This window comes from Eschrichtius robustus, chromosome 2, assembly GCF_028021215.1.
Source record: "Eschrichtius robustus isolate mEscRob2 chromosome 2, mEscRob2.pri, whole genome shotgun sequence".
NCBI lineage: Eukaryota > Metazoa > Chordata > Mammalia > Artiodactyla > Eschrichtiidae > Eschrichtius > Eschrichtius robustus.
This window is the reverse complement of record NC_090825.1, coordinates 106,680,843-106,697,898: the sequence shown is the minus strand read 5'-3', so window position 1 is coordinate 106,697,898 and position 17,056 is coordinate 106,680,843. Positions and strand designations below refer to the sequence as shown.

General features: G+C 37.4%; 1 protein-coding gene across 1 annotated transcript in view; it reads left to right on the top strand.

Annotated features, from left to right (window-relative positions):
* Positions 1-17,056, top strand: part of FBN2 (fibrillin 2) — a 222,488-nt gene that overhangs the window by 46,592 nt on the left and 158,840 nt on the right. The window lies entirely within an intron of this gene.

The window sequence follows — 17,056 nt, the reverse complement described above, 5'->3', positions numbered from 1 at the left end:
TCTTTACTAAAACAAGCATGTGTACCTTTTAAGGGTTAAGCATCATTTAAATATCTTAATTATTAATATTTGCAGGTGACATGGGAACGATTAAAACTTTGGAGCTCCAGGGCATATTATTAATATAGCAATGTTCTAAAATTCTAATCAGAACAGGGATGTCCCTGCAAAGAATGATAGCTGCCCATGAACTTCACATCCTACCTACAAGAGTACAGATGGAAAAAATGATGTGGAGTCTTAAATTTTAGTTAACATTTTTAACTTTATTTAATATTTTCCACGATGAATAGCGTGCTACCTGAAACAGTTAGAGGTCTTAATTGCAAAACACAAAAACCAAATTTGGCTCATTTAATTAAAAATAACAAATCGTATGTAATGGAAAGGGTAGATATAGAATCTATGGGCAGTCTAGAGAAGGAAACTTGGAGACTAGGTAAGAGCCAAGGGAAGCCGACAGCAGAAAAGATCAGCTGAGGTCTTGGCTGGTTAGTACCTAGTTAGTCCTTTGATGCCTCCCCTGTCCTCCTGCTGTTGAGACAGATTTCTGAATATGTACCTTTGCATCATTTCTCCCACCAAAACTCACACAATAGAGCTTTCTCCTAAACGGGAAATAGGTTTGGAGGCCGAACAAGCCGAATATGTTCACATTTTCTCTACATAGCTCATCATATCTTTTGACCGTGATTTTCATGAACTCTATAAATCCATCTCAACTATTCAAACTTATGAGGAATTAAAATAGAGCCTTTTTGTTAAACAGTTTAGTTGCCCTCAAAATGTATGATTAATTAAGGAAACCCTATGGGGTTTATTACTTCCTGTCTATATATTATGACAAACATTCTGTAATGACCCAGGAATTAGAACAACTTGCTTACTGAGTAGAAATCTGATAAGCACAATGCTTATATTATATACCAAAAAAGATAATATGAAATGTGTGAGTACTCGAGGAAGATGTTTTTTTCTAGTAGGAAATTTCAAGTTTGATTTCCTTTACTAATTAGCGACAGAAGATATAAGTAGATAATATAAAATAAGAATCATAATCTTCTAATTTTTGAAGTCAATCAGAGACACATACTTAACCTAGCAAACATCTGGTTGGAAATTTTAAAATTTACTTAAGCGTCAGGATGTGTTTCTGTATCTGGAATGTTAGCAAAGTTTGGAAACATGTGGACATTTAGCTGGGGTTTTCTTTGATCTTCATCATTAGGCAGTCAGAGCCTCTCCCATAAGCTCAGATGCTGACAGTCTCATTGTATTCTGTGCCATGATTCCTCCCTACTGAGGGCCTGCTCTCAGTGGCACGAGGCATAGTCTCCTGGCAAGGAGATAGAGGCTGCAGGTAGAAATGGATAATCTGAAAACCAGATAACGTCATGGCTAATCACAGATTGATGATGGTGCTTTTGTTGCCAGGCTGGAGCAGTACTGCTGGAATAATGGCTAGGAGTCAGGAATCAAAAGGGGTGCTTTCTTTTACAGACCACATTAATGGATAAACGTTGTGCTGTTGTTATATTTGTCCATTGTACTTTCTGGCGAGGTAAAAAAGGGAGATTATTTTTCACTAAGTAAAATTATGTGGGTCTGGTATTTCTCTTTGCAAAATAATTTATTTCTGGCTGCACAGTATTAATTTTCAGGCTGTGAAACCTGGCTTTGATGCCAAACAGATCTTTGGGAAAGAGGGAACTTTAATAGAGAAAATAACTCCGTGAGGAAGTATATTATTTCTTGGAAGGATCCTGCTATCCATACAAGTGGCTTCTTCCAGCTTTCACATCCAGGAAAATTGTATCCATATATAATTATGAGGAACAAAGGTGGATGTAGGCTTTTCTGCTTCCCTCATCCTTCACCTTGCAATGTCACTGTATTGGCCGTAATGAAATAAAGCATAGAAAAGTGTGCTGTAAACTAGAGAGTGCTCTAAAATTGTTTATTAATAGCCACAATAGCCACAGTCATGAGAACAGCCACCAGCAGCTGTGCATTTATTAAAAGCCAGGCACTGTGTTAAGTACTGGAAGTTTTTATCTCATGACAGGCTCACATCCACATCATAAGCTCTAAGTAAAGTTCTCTTGTTAACGCTCATTTTTACAAATAAGGAAACTGAGTTAAAGTAACTTACTCAAGGCTGTAGGTGAGTAGTTTGTGAAGCATAGGTGAATGGTTGTGAATCCAGAGCTGTCTGACTGCAATCCTGTGCTCTTAATTAGTGTGTTAAGTGCTTCTATATGCATATAATGACAGTTCATCTTTGAAGGTTTCAAGGTAGAAGATAAACTGCTTGAAAATCTCAATACTGTGTGGAGTAAGTGTACACACTTTATCTCATTATCATTAGTTGCTTTAAAAAGAAATGTGAGAAAGCTAATTGTGTGACTCTTTATCACATCTTTTTTTTTTTCCTGATTCAGCCACTTACTATCTTTGTGACCTTGGGCCAGTTACCTAACTTCACTGTACCTCGGTTTGCTCATTCCTAAAATGGGCGTAATAAGAGTACCTAAGTCATGGTGTTGTTTTGATGGTCAGAAAAGTAAAAAGTATATAATGTATTTATAGTAGTGATATAGTACTTTATACCTCTGTTCATATCACTATTTATATGTGTATTTCCTCACATTGCCGGCAACATCCTACACAGGAATGCGGGACTGTGTGCTTTCCACTGATTATGGGACATCAGATTTTAGGCTCTAGAGGAATAGATATGATCTTTGATGTATAGAACAATAATGCAAGGAAACACAGAACCTCTGAACTATGATCACTTATAAATATTTCAGTATTATTAGCAGTTTAGGCAATAGTTTGGCAACTGCTAAGAAAGTTTGAATGCTACAATCATGTCATAAGTTTCTAAAGTTCGCCATGATATTTATGGTAGTAGTGATGTCATCTAGAGGAAAGCCAATTACACAAAAGATACCGTTTTATTAAATCTATTCCAGGCAGTCATGTTTAAGAATACGACAAGGGACTCATCTTTTGATAAAGTTAGATAAGTGTTTGCCAAAGTGCATTTATTTCATCCCATTCTAGTTTATTTTTGGCTGTGTTGGGTCTTCGTTGCTACGCGCGGGCTTTCTCTAGTTACAGTGAGCGGGGGGCTACTCTTCGCTGCGGTGCGTGGGCTTCTCATTGCGGTGGCTTCTCTTGTTGCCGAGCACGGGCTCTAGGCACACGGGCTTCAGTAGTTGTGTCTCACGGGCTCTAGAGAGCAGGCTCAATAGTTGTGGCGAACGGGCTTAGTTGCTCCGCGGCATGTGGGATCTTCCCGGACCAGGGCTCGATCCCGTGTCCCCTGCATTGGCAGGCAGTTTCTTAACCACTGCACCCCCAGGAGGCCCCCTACTCTAGTCTTGAGGAATGCTATTGAATGAAAATATTTATTAGCAAATAAATTTTGAACACTGCCTGTTACACCCTCCTCTTGGCAGTTAATAATGCACATAAGTACACTGAGGGCTCCTGAAAATCATGTAGTTTCACACCCACCTGCACATACACACATTTTTCCTTTTTTTAAATCAAATATATTTGATCACAGAATTCTTTTTTGACAAAATACTCCGAATGTTCTGTGGAACTGGTGTTCCATTGACCACATCTTGGGAATTATTGAGTTAGACCATATTTCTGGATCTCAACTCAGTGGGTGTATTTTGTCATGAAAAGCCCTTGACACCCCAGATTCCATCAGCTGTAAGCCTCTAATTTGATGTTGAATACTGCAGGAGAATGAATCAGGAGGCTCAAGCTGTTACATCAAATCCTTTTGACTTGGGGCTAGTTGCCAAAACTTTCTGGACTTTATTTCCTCATCTCTTCATCACATGATCAGATAATCTCTAAGGGTGTTCTATCTTTAAAAGTTGTTATTGAAAATAATTAAAATTTAAATAATACTACACAGTTCTCAAAATACTTTTCTATGCCTCCTCTAGAATGGCCTGGAAACCTTTTGGGAAGCTGGCAGCAAAGCCCAGCACCTACCTAATAGTGCAGATTATTTTGGAAGTTTGCAGAGCAGTGTTTCGCCTTCTATAGATACTGTGTGTGGCTTCTTGGGCATTTGGCCAGCAATGTCTACAGTCCCAGCACTGCAGCCTGTCTCAGCATTGAAGGGATACTTCTTTGTAGCCCACCTCCTCAGAGAACAGAAGCGAAGCTGCTGGTATGACTTGAAGTTGGTTGGGTCGTCATGCCATAGAGTGCCTGCTGAAAGAGAATTTCCATAGCTGAGAAGTACTTGCTCACTGAGAGTAGTGGAAAGGCTAAATCCAGTTGGACACGCAGCCATCTGAGACACGGTGGCTCTCTTTGGGGGCATATCAAAGTGTCCAGGGAAGTATTTGGTAAGCTGGACTTCATTTATTAGCTAAATAAAAGGGTGACAGCCTTAAAACCAGGGAAAAAAATAAATGTCTACAGTAAAGAGCATTTAATGCAGAGTGAGAACCACTGAACAAACACAGGACACTGCCCCCCACCGATGATGCCACTGAGAGGTAGCAGATCGTGGTGCTTAAGGACATGGGTTTGGGGGTCAGATACATTTGTCATTTAAATTCTGGCTTTGTTATGCACTGTCTTGTGACTCTGGGCAATTTTATTTAATTTTTATTTTATTTTATTTAACCTATCTGAGCCTACTGTCATCATCTGTATAGAAAAGCTATTTATGCCAACCAAATAAGGTTATGGTACAGATAACTTTAAATGATGGGCATAATGTACTGCACAGACTTCATGGTAGGCACTGAAAAAGGATAGGAATGATTTATAGCTTCAAACATAACCTCTTAAAGAACTCTTGCCTCAACACCAAAGGCTGTCTCATTCTCTGTTTCCTCATGGTGTTGGGAGACAGCTACTTCAGTGTGCATCAGTAGAACTTTCTGGGATGATGAAAATGTTCTTTGTGCTGCCAGTATGGTAGCCACTAACCGCATGTGGCTTTTAAGCGCTTGACATGTGGCTAGTGTGACTGAGGAACTGAATGTTTGCTTTATTTAATTTAAATATAAAGTTTAAATTTAGAGAGCCACATGTGGCTAGTGGCTACTGTTTTGGACAGCACGGTTACAGATTATAACAAACCACATTGGTATGAAATTTACAACTGCTAAAGTTTCTTTCTCTAAAGTACTTTCTCATGTCACAGATTCTACAGTTTAAAAAGTTGGTTGTGATCCCTTTAAGAAAAAAAAAAACACAAGGTATTCTTTCTGGTGAATGTCATCAGCCACATTACTTAAAATCCTCCTATGCAAGGAGCTGATTCAGACTTTCACACTGTGGAAGAGAAAATATTCAGTGTAACCCCCCGAGGATGTATTGAACTTCACTGAAATGATGGTGTGCTTATGACCAAGTATTTGATTACCTTAATCAATGTCCCATAATAATAAAAAAAAATCACATTCTTTGTTTATATGGTACAAAATTGTAAATTCATCTATGGAGGCAAGCTTTTTGATTGTATCCCGATTTATTTTTTGTCTATTCTGTCAAATTTGAAAAGATTCCTCTTATAACTTTATGCTTGTTTTACTGAAACTTTGCTATAGATATTTTATTATAGTTTTAGTGTATAAATCTTATATCCTCTTAATGAATTGTAATTTTCAACCTTAAGTAAATATTCTTTTTTTGGACTCAGGTATTGCTTTTTGTGCTTGAATTCCATTCTATCTGATATTGATTATTACTACTTCAGCTTTATATCATTTATGTTTTCCCTGATTTTTCTTTGTCCTGTTTTCTACTCTTTTTATCATTTCATTTTGATGGTTTTCTTATAGACAGAATAGAGCTAAATTTTGTTATTTTAATAAGATCTCAAATGATTTTTTGTTTGATTAAAAACTAAACATGTTTGTGTTTATTGAGATTTCAGCATATTTGGTTTATTCCCATCATTTTACTTTATGTATAAAAGTCATTATATTTTGTAGTTTTCCTTTTTTCCCCTTTGCTATCATTTTTGGCTTAATCACTTACATTTCACTCCTCTGCTTCCACTGCCCTTCTTCCTTAATTAAGAAATTCTATATTCTTTAAACTAGTGATTACCGTTGTACTGAAACATCTGTTCCTCTCTTACAACTGTTCTGTGGTATAGAAATTAAAAAATACCTATTCTTCTCATTCCTAGACATTTTACTTGTTCACATCTCCCAGTCCCAAGTTGAGATCTTAGGAATAATTTATTTCCAAGTCCTCATTATGGCAAATACCTCTCCTATTCCCCAATTCTAGACATTATTATTTTAGGCTACTGTCTTACCATATAGCTCTTTTGTTTCAAGAATCCTTTCTCAAAAATTATAAATTAATAACCTGTAAATGTTGTTTCCCTGTATTTTAACTCTCTATACTACAAATGGGAAGACTAATGCAAGGCTAGTCCATCTTCTTTGTAGATAGCCTATTCTTTCTTTCTAGAGATGGAAAGATTTTTTTTTTTCCTTTTAGTCTTAAGGTTCAGATACTCAGAGATTTCGTGAGGCTTTTTTTAATATATCTTTTTTTCCCATTATTCTTGTCTAGGACTCTATGAGCAATTTATTTTTATTTTTAGTTTTTAAATTTTTATTGGAGTATAGTTGCTTTACAATGTCGTGTTAGTTTCTGCTGTACGACAAAGTGAATCAGCTGTACGTATACATATATTCCCTCTTATTTGGATTTCCTTCCCATTTAGGTCACCACAGATCATTGAATAGAGTTCCCTGTGCTATACAGTAGGTTCTCATTAGTTATCTATTTTATATATAGTAGTGTGTATATGTCAATCCAATCTCCCAATTCATCCCACCCCCACTTCCCCCTGGTATCCATATGTCCGTTCTCTATGTCTGTGTCTCTATTTCTGCTTTGCAAATAAGTTCATTTGTATCCTTTTTCTAGATTCCACATATAAGTGATATTATACGATATTTGTTTTTCTCTTTCTGACTTACTTCACCCTGTGACCAAAAGATGTAAAGCTACTTTTCACTTAAGCTTAGGAATTCCTTTTTTCCTATTATTTCTTTATTTTCTATTGGTTTTTTTAAAATCTTATTTTGGAATTCATATTATTTACATTCTTGTCTTCAGTCTCTGTCCTCCAAGTCTCATCTTTTACTTATGATATTAATTTCTTAGAAATTTTGCTCTGTGCTGTAAGCTATTTCTTCTGTCTGATCTTCTAGACAACTAATTTAGCTCGAGACAGTGACTTTGTTTTTCCGTTCTTTGGTTGAGTCTGAATATTGAAAGGGTTTACTTTCTTGAACCAAAAAAATACTTTAGTCTTTTAATATGTGTTTGTCTATTCATGAAGCAAATTCCCTTAATACCTATACCAGTCAAGCTATCTGGGTTTCTCCAGCGGTTACAAACTTGCAGGCTGTGTAACATATGGTCCTTTTTATTTTACTGAGCTGCTACTGTAGTACTGTAACCTTCCTGCTGAGAGGTCACACGGGCATCTTTTGCTCTTGAGCCTCTCCTGGTCCTGATGTACGAGGAACAGGTATAGGCTCCAACCACAGAGCCAGGAATGATTCACTTTACCAATGTAGACCACCACCCATGCTGGACCACCCCTGCCAGCAGGGTCTGGGGACTCTCTGCTGTTCTTCATGTGGCCGGTCCCAGAGGAAGGGCCTCCCCCTTGGCAAGTCAAATGGATCTAATGATAGATGCTACCTGTGTCCTTTTAGAGGGCCTTACGACCTATGGTCTTTTTTGCTCTTCAGCATTTCCCTAAAACTCCCAAATAGTTAAAACCCCATTAAATGGATCACATGGCATTTGCTCTCTTCTCAGGAGAAATCCCAGCCCCGCCCTGGCTGGTTGGATGTTATACTGGAAGTTCTGTGTCAGGGCAGAATCATAGAGAAGGGCTTTGGTTTTCCAGTCATATAGTGCGACATGTTTCCTGGGAAAGCTGTGATTTATGAGGTTTGGTTGACTTAGTGCATGTATATAGCTGCCTACATGGCTCAGGAGGAGTTGATTTAGGCAGAAATTTCAGAAAGAAAACAGTACATTGCATCCATATTATTACATAAAGACTCTGTCATCAAACTGTGCCTAATATTTTATTCACTGCTGCTTTAATCCAGTCTTGTGACCTCATTGTATTTGGTGCAAGGGATGTATAAGATCTGTTCAAACATTGGTTTCCATTGATTCTGTTTCTGACTTTATTGATAATGGATAAATGTTTGTGAGCCCATATTACTTTTCCCTGAAATTATTCAGGCTTACTTAATTATACTATAGGTTTTTCTTAGCTACCATAAAATTTGGTACTTTGTTGATTTGACTTGCACATTATCCATCTTCTGTGTTAATCATTTATGTCTGTGGTTCCCTTATTAACTCATGACAACATACTTTTGTCTTTTTAACTTTCTTTTTCAGAAGTGACAATATCTTTCTGCTTAAATAATCTTACTAGTTTATAATCTTAAGCAATTTTTGTCATCCTTAAAGTAAGTTAATTGGCTTTGCTCTTGGGAGAGTGCACTTTAAGTTCATAGGCCATGAGTTTTAGGACCACATCTTCGATGGCCCTCATCCTTATGAAACGTGACATCAAAGATAGCAATTTTGTTTGCATCATTGGCCAGTACCTAATTATCTTTCCTGCCTCTTCATTCTTCAAGTGCTCTTTGATGTCAGCAGTAGCCTTGTGCTTTGAAAGACTGTAGAGGGTGGTGAAAGGGGTCCTTATTGGCTGAGTCCACATTCTGCTGAAATATTAAATAACGGTATTATGTTAGAAACAAAATGCAGTGCAACTGTGGTAATTAAAATAGTTACTCATCTATTTGCAGAAACAAAGTCTTTAATGATTCTCTCAGTGTAAGAGAGAGAATTTCTCCCTAACGTAATCTGGCTAGATGGAGACTCATCTTTGGGAGAAATCAGAAACAAAGCAAGACCAGGCTTGCTCATTGGGAATTAGGAGAGTGTACATTGGATGGGAGGAGGCATTTGTGGAGCGGTGACAATATTCATTTAAATGCTAAAAGACTTTGGTCTGTTAGGAGAAGGCAAAGCTACCAAAAGCTGAGACTGTGGATGTTCGCTCTCGGGGTCTCATGAATGCATCGTGCATGGTGCAGTGCTTTGGTATGAAGTGGATGGCCAAGTCCAGTGTCAGCTTCACTTTTTTTTTTAAATTAATTTTAATTGGAGTATCGTTGCTTTACAATGTTGTGTTAGTTTCTACTGTATAACAAAATGAATCAGCTATACGTATACATATATCCCCTCTTTTTTGGATTTCCTTCCCATTTAGGTCACCACAGTGCATTAAGTAGAGTTCCCTGTGCTATACAGTAGGTTCTCATTAGTTGTCTATTTTATACATAGTATCAGTAATGTATATGTGTCAATCCCAATCACCCAGTTCCTCCCATTCCCCTCTCCTTTCCCCCTTGGTATCCATACATTTCTTTTTACCAGCTCTTTGATTCTCCACATATAACTTAGTGTCTGATTTTTAGTTTTTTCATGTGTAAAAATGACAAAAGTACTTTTTTAGCACATCAAAATAAAGTGAGATCGTTTATAGAAAGGGTCATTATAAAGTGCCTGCCACGGAGTTAATTTTCTTCTCTTGATTGTCAATAAGTAGGGACAATGAGTTGCCCTGTCATAATTCAGGGAAAACAATGAGATACCATTTTTCACTCATTAAATTAATAAAAATTAAACCGTTTGCTTCTACTCAGTGTTGGAAGGAGTGTGAGGAAATAATAGAGTGTAAATTGGTACCACCTATTCAGAGAGCAATTCCGTAATATTTTTCAAACTGGCTACTTGACCCAGCAATTCCAGACCTCAGAACTGACCTTACAGAAAATCTGCCAAGCTGTGTCGTGAAGAAGACCCATGCAGCACTGTGTGTACTTGTGGTCAGTTGTAAACAGCATAAATATCCATCCCAAAGCAGGTGAACGGTGTGGAAGGGGGATGTTTCAGTGCCCTCAGTGGTGACTCTGTATATGAAAAAGACTCAAAGTTTATTTGTTTTGGTGTTAAAAATTCAGGTTTGCTTTATTTAAGTATACTTTCAAAACCCTGGTCATTCCGGGAGCTTTTTAAAAATATTTTTTAATTGTGTAAAATACATGTAATGCGAAACTTACCATCTTAACGATTTTTTTTTTTTGTAAAGAATTTCACTTTTTAAAATTTATTTATTTTTGGCTGTGTTGGGTCTTCGTTTCTGTGCGAGGGTTTTCTCTAGTTGCGGCGAGCGGGGGCCACTCTTCATCGCGGTGTGCGGGCCTCTCACCATCGCGGCCTCTCTTGTTGCGGAGCACAGGCTCCAGACGCGCAGGCTCAGTAATTGTGGCTCACGGGCCTAGTCGCTCCGCGGCATGTGGGATCTTCCCGGACCAGGGCTCGAACCCGTGTCCCTTGCATTGGCAGGCAGATTCTCAACCACTGCGCCACCAGGGAAGCCCTTAACCGTTTTTAAGTGTACAGGTCAGTGACATTAAATACATTCACATTGTTGTGCTACCATCACCACCATTCATCCACAGAACTTTTTTGTCTTACAAAACTGAAACTCTGAACCCATTAAACACTTAACTCCCCATCTATCCTCTAGCCTCTGACAAGCACCATTCTACTTTCTGTCTCTATGAATGTGACTACTCTAGACATTTCATGTAAGTGGAATCATTCAGTGTTTTTCCTTTTGTCGCTGGTTTACTTTACTCAGCATAATGTCCTTAAGGTTCACCCATGTCGTAGCATGTGTCAGAATTTCCTTCCTTTTTAAGACTGAATAGTATTCCACTGTATGTATTTCGTTTATTCATCAATCAGTCAATGGACACATGGGTTGTGTCCACCTCTTGACATTGTGAATAATGGTACTGTGTACATGGTTGTCCATATATCTCTTCAGATCCCTGCTTTCAGTTCTTTAGGGTATATTCCTTGAGCTTTTAAGTTTGGCGTATAAATATCACTCATCTACTAATAAGTCTAGCAGATTTTAGTAGTCACTTTAAGAGGTCTTTAAATAGTATTTGGTTCCATTTTCATATGTAGTTAATGAAACACCTCCCTACCTTTTAAACTGCTTTAATATATTAAGTACACCTAATATCTCCCTTAAGTACTTCAGTTGTGCAACTTAAAAACCTTTGTAAGTACTCAAGTTACTCTCATAAACCTAATTAAAATCTAAATGTCTAAGTACTCAAACTTACAAATTTATAAAAATCTGAAGTTCACTTAAATCATCCCGTTGTGTGGATAAGCATAGTCACATTTTAACATAAAAACCACAACTCTAAATAAATTACATAATTATTTATTTTAAACTGTGGTTACAAGGCAATCTAATGGAATGGGCAAAATGCTATTAAACATTACAGGTACATAATTTTTGCACAAGTTCCTAAAAGCAAAAATATTAAGTTAATGGCGTTGATTCTCTTAAACATTTCTGTACTTAATTCTAAAATTTCCTGAGGGTGACAGATGTTTTTCCATCATGGAAGACAATGGCTATCTTATTTCACTTTTCTTAACTCTGAATATTTAGACCCGGCATGAATTCTGGACCAGCAGACATTTAGGCAAATTTTATTGAGACTAAGGAAACTATAATTAGAGTGGTTGCCTTCTCTGCATGCTCCAGTTATATCTGTGATCAGATATTTCGGCTGGCAGACTGACTAGATAGATTCTCAATTAGAACCATAATGGGATGCACTAAACCTTATTTGTAATTGCTATGTCAAAAACTCCATTACTCACAGGCGGCTGTCATATGGCCAGGATCATTAGACTTAGATTATACACATTCCATAGTTCTTCACTGTACTCACTCATGTCTGCAGCTCCCACACAAGACGATCACTTGATTGCATGTTGCATTTCTTTGGTTCCTGAGAATGGAAAGAATGGAAATGCCTTCTTGCTTGAGTCCAGAGACCGTGCAGCTTGATGGGAAATCTCACATATTTTCATACGCCTTCTGGGATCAGGCAATTATTTGTGTACTAAAGTGGGGATGAATGGAATTTTGGATATCTTTATGGCATTATTTGACTGCACAACTCCAGGGGATGTCATTTACATTACAGTAGTTGTGGGTAGCTTTCCTAAATTATGCAGTGTACATCTGTGCAGCTGTGAACCTTAACTGCATTCTGCAGACAGTTAAATAAATACTACTACAGCCACATGGACACCTGATGTAGCAATATCACTGTGACTAATTTCCCGCCTCACGTGGGGCTTCTTGGGGACACCTAGTCTATCGATCTTACTGCTTTCCCCCACTTCTTAATCTGTAAGTCCATTCCTTTTTTCACTTCCCAGCTCATCCAGCTTAGATTCCATAGTCTATAATTTCAAAACGTGTCTAACAACACCTTACAACCCCTTGCCATTCTGAATTTTTTTCTTCTCTGACAGGCAAAACCCTAATCCTAGATGAACCCTTATCTCTGAGTGAGCTTCTCAGCTGCCTAGAGCTGTTGGAAAAAGTCACAAAACAGAGAGATGGGTCCCGTTATAAGTTCATCTTACTCTTCCACCATAGAGAGGTGCTGTTGTCACCTGGGAATCTGCTGGATTCTCAGGTCAGCTCCCTCTCTTGGTATCTGCAGTGTCCATCTCAGTTAGCCTCCAAGATCTGACACCCCAGCCAACCTCTGCCAAAGACCTACTGTCCTACCTCCTGTTTTACAAAGAAAAGAGAAGGTATCCGAGAGGACATTGCTCATTTTCCTCTACTATATAAACATGCCTACATCTCTGTGCAGCCTGTCATTCCTCCCTCGGGTTACAAGAACAGTGCTTTTCTTCTCCTGTCTAAGGATAACTCCACACAAATTCTGGTTTCACTCTCAGCCTGACTCCTTAGGGGTCTTATACTAGAAATTATTATTCTCTATGGTAATCAGAAACCCTCCCTTTCAACTAGGTCATTCCCATTGACTTTTAGTAATCATCGTCTCTTCCACAAAACAAAACAAAAAGAATAAATAAGCAAAAAATAAAAATAAAAAATTTCTCTCTCAATCCCCAATCCCCAGCAGACCTGTTTTTGTCTTTACCTTCTGGAAACCTCTGCAAAGGTTGTCTGGTTGTCCATATGACAATAATGCTCATCTTTGGTTAGCTATCACTGTTTAGCATCTCTAGTTATATTAAGAGGACTTGTGAAATATAGCAAAATTCCCAACTATATTCAACTGTATTTATTTAAAGTAAAATGGTAACATAGGCTATAATAATAAAGATAGAAACTAGAAAATATTAGCACCGATGTGGAGGAATTGGAACTCTCACTCATTACTGGTAGGAATATAAAACCATGAAGTCATTTTGGAAAACAGTTTGACAGTTTCTTTAAAAGTTAAACATGTGCTCACTATACGGCCCAGCAAAAGGCCACTGGTTGGTTATCAGATGTGGTATATCCATATAGTGGAATATTATTCAGCAGTAGAAAGGATTGAAGTACTGACCCATGCCATAGCATGGATGATCCTCAAGAACGTTATGCTAACCAAAAGAAGCCAGACAAAAAAGATCACATATCATATGATTCCATTTCTATGAAATTGTCCAGAAAAGGCAGATTTATAGTGACAGAAAGATTAGTGGTTGATGGGGGCTGGGAATGAGCACAAGGAATCTTTTTCGGGTGATGCAAATGTCCTATAGTTGGATTGGGGTGATGGTTGCACAATTCAATAAAATTTATGAAGAATCATTGAATTGTACATTTAAGACAGATGAATATATGATGTATAAGTTATACCTTAATGAATTTAAGTTTTTGATGAGTTTGCTAATTGTACCAATTGCTTAATGTGAATAAAAGTGAAATTATATAAAGCCAATTAATATGCTGTATTGCAGTTAGATATTTGAAAATCAAAATAGCAATATTTGTGTTTCACAGGATAATTTTTAACAAAATTTTCTTGGTCATATAGTAATGAGGAAAATATCTGTTTCCAACCCACTGGTTCCAGCATACCAAGTGTTAAGCAGTTCACTCCTTTTATCCTTTGTTAACGCCCTGCAAGTATGTCCTTACCTATGAATGGTTAGCATGGTATACAATAATATTTTACCCGAAGTGAAAACTTGATGAGTGTATGGCCAATCATAACATTTAATTAAGGTCTCTTAGTACTCTTTGACCATAATTAAAATGCTAGTAACATCTGGGACAGAATGTTTTTTAATCTGATCAGGAAATTTAAATCTCTTTTCAGTATCTAATATTTGTTCACATTTTACATGTGAGTAATTCTGGAATAAATAGGTTACATTGTAAGTTTAAATTTTAAGGTAATCACTTGCCAACCAGAAAGCAAAGTGTAACCATGTAAGAAAATAGATTCAGAAGCATGGTCTTTTTTTTTTTTTTTAACATCTTTATTGGAGTATAATTGCTTTACAATGGTGTGTTAGTTTCTGCTTTATAACAAAGTGAATCAGTTATACATATACATATGTTCTCATATCTCTTCCCTCTTGCATCTCCCTCCCTCCCACCCTCCCTATCCCACCCCTCTAGGTGGTCACAAAGCACCGAGCTGATCTCCCTGTGCTATGCGGTTGCTTCCCACTAGCTAGCTATTTTACATTTGGTAGTGTATATATGTCCATGCCACTCTCTCACCCTGTCACATCTCACCCCTCCCCCTCCCCATATCCTCAAGTCCATTCTCTAGTAGGTCTGTGTCTTTATTCCCATCTTACCACTAAGTTCATCATCGGATGAATGGATAAAGAAGATGTGGCACATATATACAATGGAATATTACTCAGCCATAAAAAGAAACGAAATTGAGTTATTTGTAGTGAGGTGGATGGAGTTAGAGTCTGTCATACAGAGTGAAGTAAGTCAGAAAGAGAAAAACACAGTATGTTAACACATATATATGGAATCTAAGGAAAAAACAAACAAACAAACAAACAAAAAACAGAAGCATGGTCTTAACAAAGGGAAATATAGGTAGAAGAAGTAAGGAATGGTAAACTCTGTTCCTGGGAAGGGGAGTCTGGGGTTGGCTTAATTAGGGCCTTTAGCATGAAAGGTCGTTTGCAGGGACAAACAGCTATCCTTGTCCAGATAGTCCTCTTCTCCAAGAAGATCAGACTAAGAGGACATAATTTTAAGAAGGTGCTGTAGTTAGAAGGAAGGCATTTCCTGACAAACTGGTTTACTTAAGAATGAGATTATGAGAGAGGCTATGCAGGCTTCTCTCTGGGAATCCTAAAAAGGTACAGAATGTGAACGTAGGTATATATGCATGAATCTATCAAAAAAAAAACAGCAAAAGAGACTTGGTGAAAAGTAGGCTTTTCCCTACTTGTTCAGAACGTGATACAATTTATCGTAAGTCTAATATTTATTTAAAATGGCAAAATAACATGTTGCCTGAAGGACAATAGAGTAGGTCTAAAAAATTTATGACCTGGCAATTTGTGGTATGGGAAGCATGCTTCTTTACAAGGTTGATGTATCTACATGTATAATACAAAGATTGTCTTCTTCAAAAACGTGATTTGCAGCCAGCACATCTGTTGTTCTTGTGTAATGGATTAAAATGAGCTATTTTTGTTGAAGTTCAGCTGCAGAGTAACAATGTTAAACCAGCTTGCTAAAAAAGTTACCTATTTTAGATTTTTTCCCTTTTTATTGAACTTTTAAAACATTCTTCTATCTGGCAAAGCCTCATTCTTCATTAAAGAACAGAAATTTTATGTGGCTCTAAGGTGTATTTTTGTCATACAGTAGTATTGAGATGATATCTAAGTTGTTCTTGCTTAGCATTTTGAATGTTAAATTATATCCAAGTTTGATATTTCCCAGTAACAGTTTTTCATAAAAATCTTACCAACATTATTGACTGTTCTTCCATTGACTGTAACATTGTTTTGTTCTTACAAAAATCTGAAATAAACTTGTTCTGGCTTTCCCCTTCAAATGGAATTATGTCATTCGCATTAAGGCTTATCAGGAAATCCTGGCTATCTTCTTACATTCCCAAGAGTTAATAAACTGTATGCGTACAAATCTCTGTAAACGGGGGGAAAAGTTTTTCACATATTTCTGTTGTAATTTTATAACACATGTTAATCATTTAATTGGTCAGTCTTCAGGAAACTGACCTTTCTCTGGTTTTCTGTGTCTTTCAAAACACAAGCAACAAATTAAAAATCCATTAATAATTCAGTCCTGCTTAAAATAATATACATATACTGATCATCTTAAAGAGTCATTTAAGTAAATTATAGCAGGAAGAGAGATACAATAGAAATGCCCAGCTTTCAAGTTGCTTGTAGTCTGGATCAGTCCTTCTTAAACTTTAAGGTGTGTATGGATCTCCTAAATACCTTGTTAAATGCATATTCTAAGTCAGTGTGTCTGGTATGAGGCCTGAGTCTGCATTTCTAACCAGCTCCCGAGTGATGCATAGGGTGCTGGTCCATGAACCACTTTGTGACCCAAGGGTCATAATAGCTGTCCTTAATGTTCATAGAAGAGTCTGCCTGTAGATCATAAGTGACACACATTTGCTAACGTTTTTATCATCATCATAACCGAGCTGGACAATTGTACAATCATCTTCTAGAGAATAGAGATCATATAATATTAACTTGGAAAGAATCCATGACCATGGGCCTTATTAGTACTGTCTTCCAAGCTGAGCTACACATAGAACTAAACAGACTGACAAGGAAACAGAAATCAGTTGTTAGAACTAAATGATTATAGACAATCTGGACTGTCCAAATATATATGTGATATGGAAGGGTATATCTTCATTGGTTCTGTTCTGATTTTCTGAACTCTTGACCACCTAGTCAAAGCAGAAATTTTGCTAGGTAAAGAGGAGTCATTAAAGTAGGTGCCATCAGGGCCCAGGTGGCGCACACCAGTGAGTGGAGAGGGCTGGGTGGCTGAGGCGGTGGTGTCATAGAGGGGACACACTTCACTCCACCACTGCCATGCAACATGTCA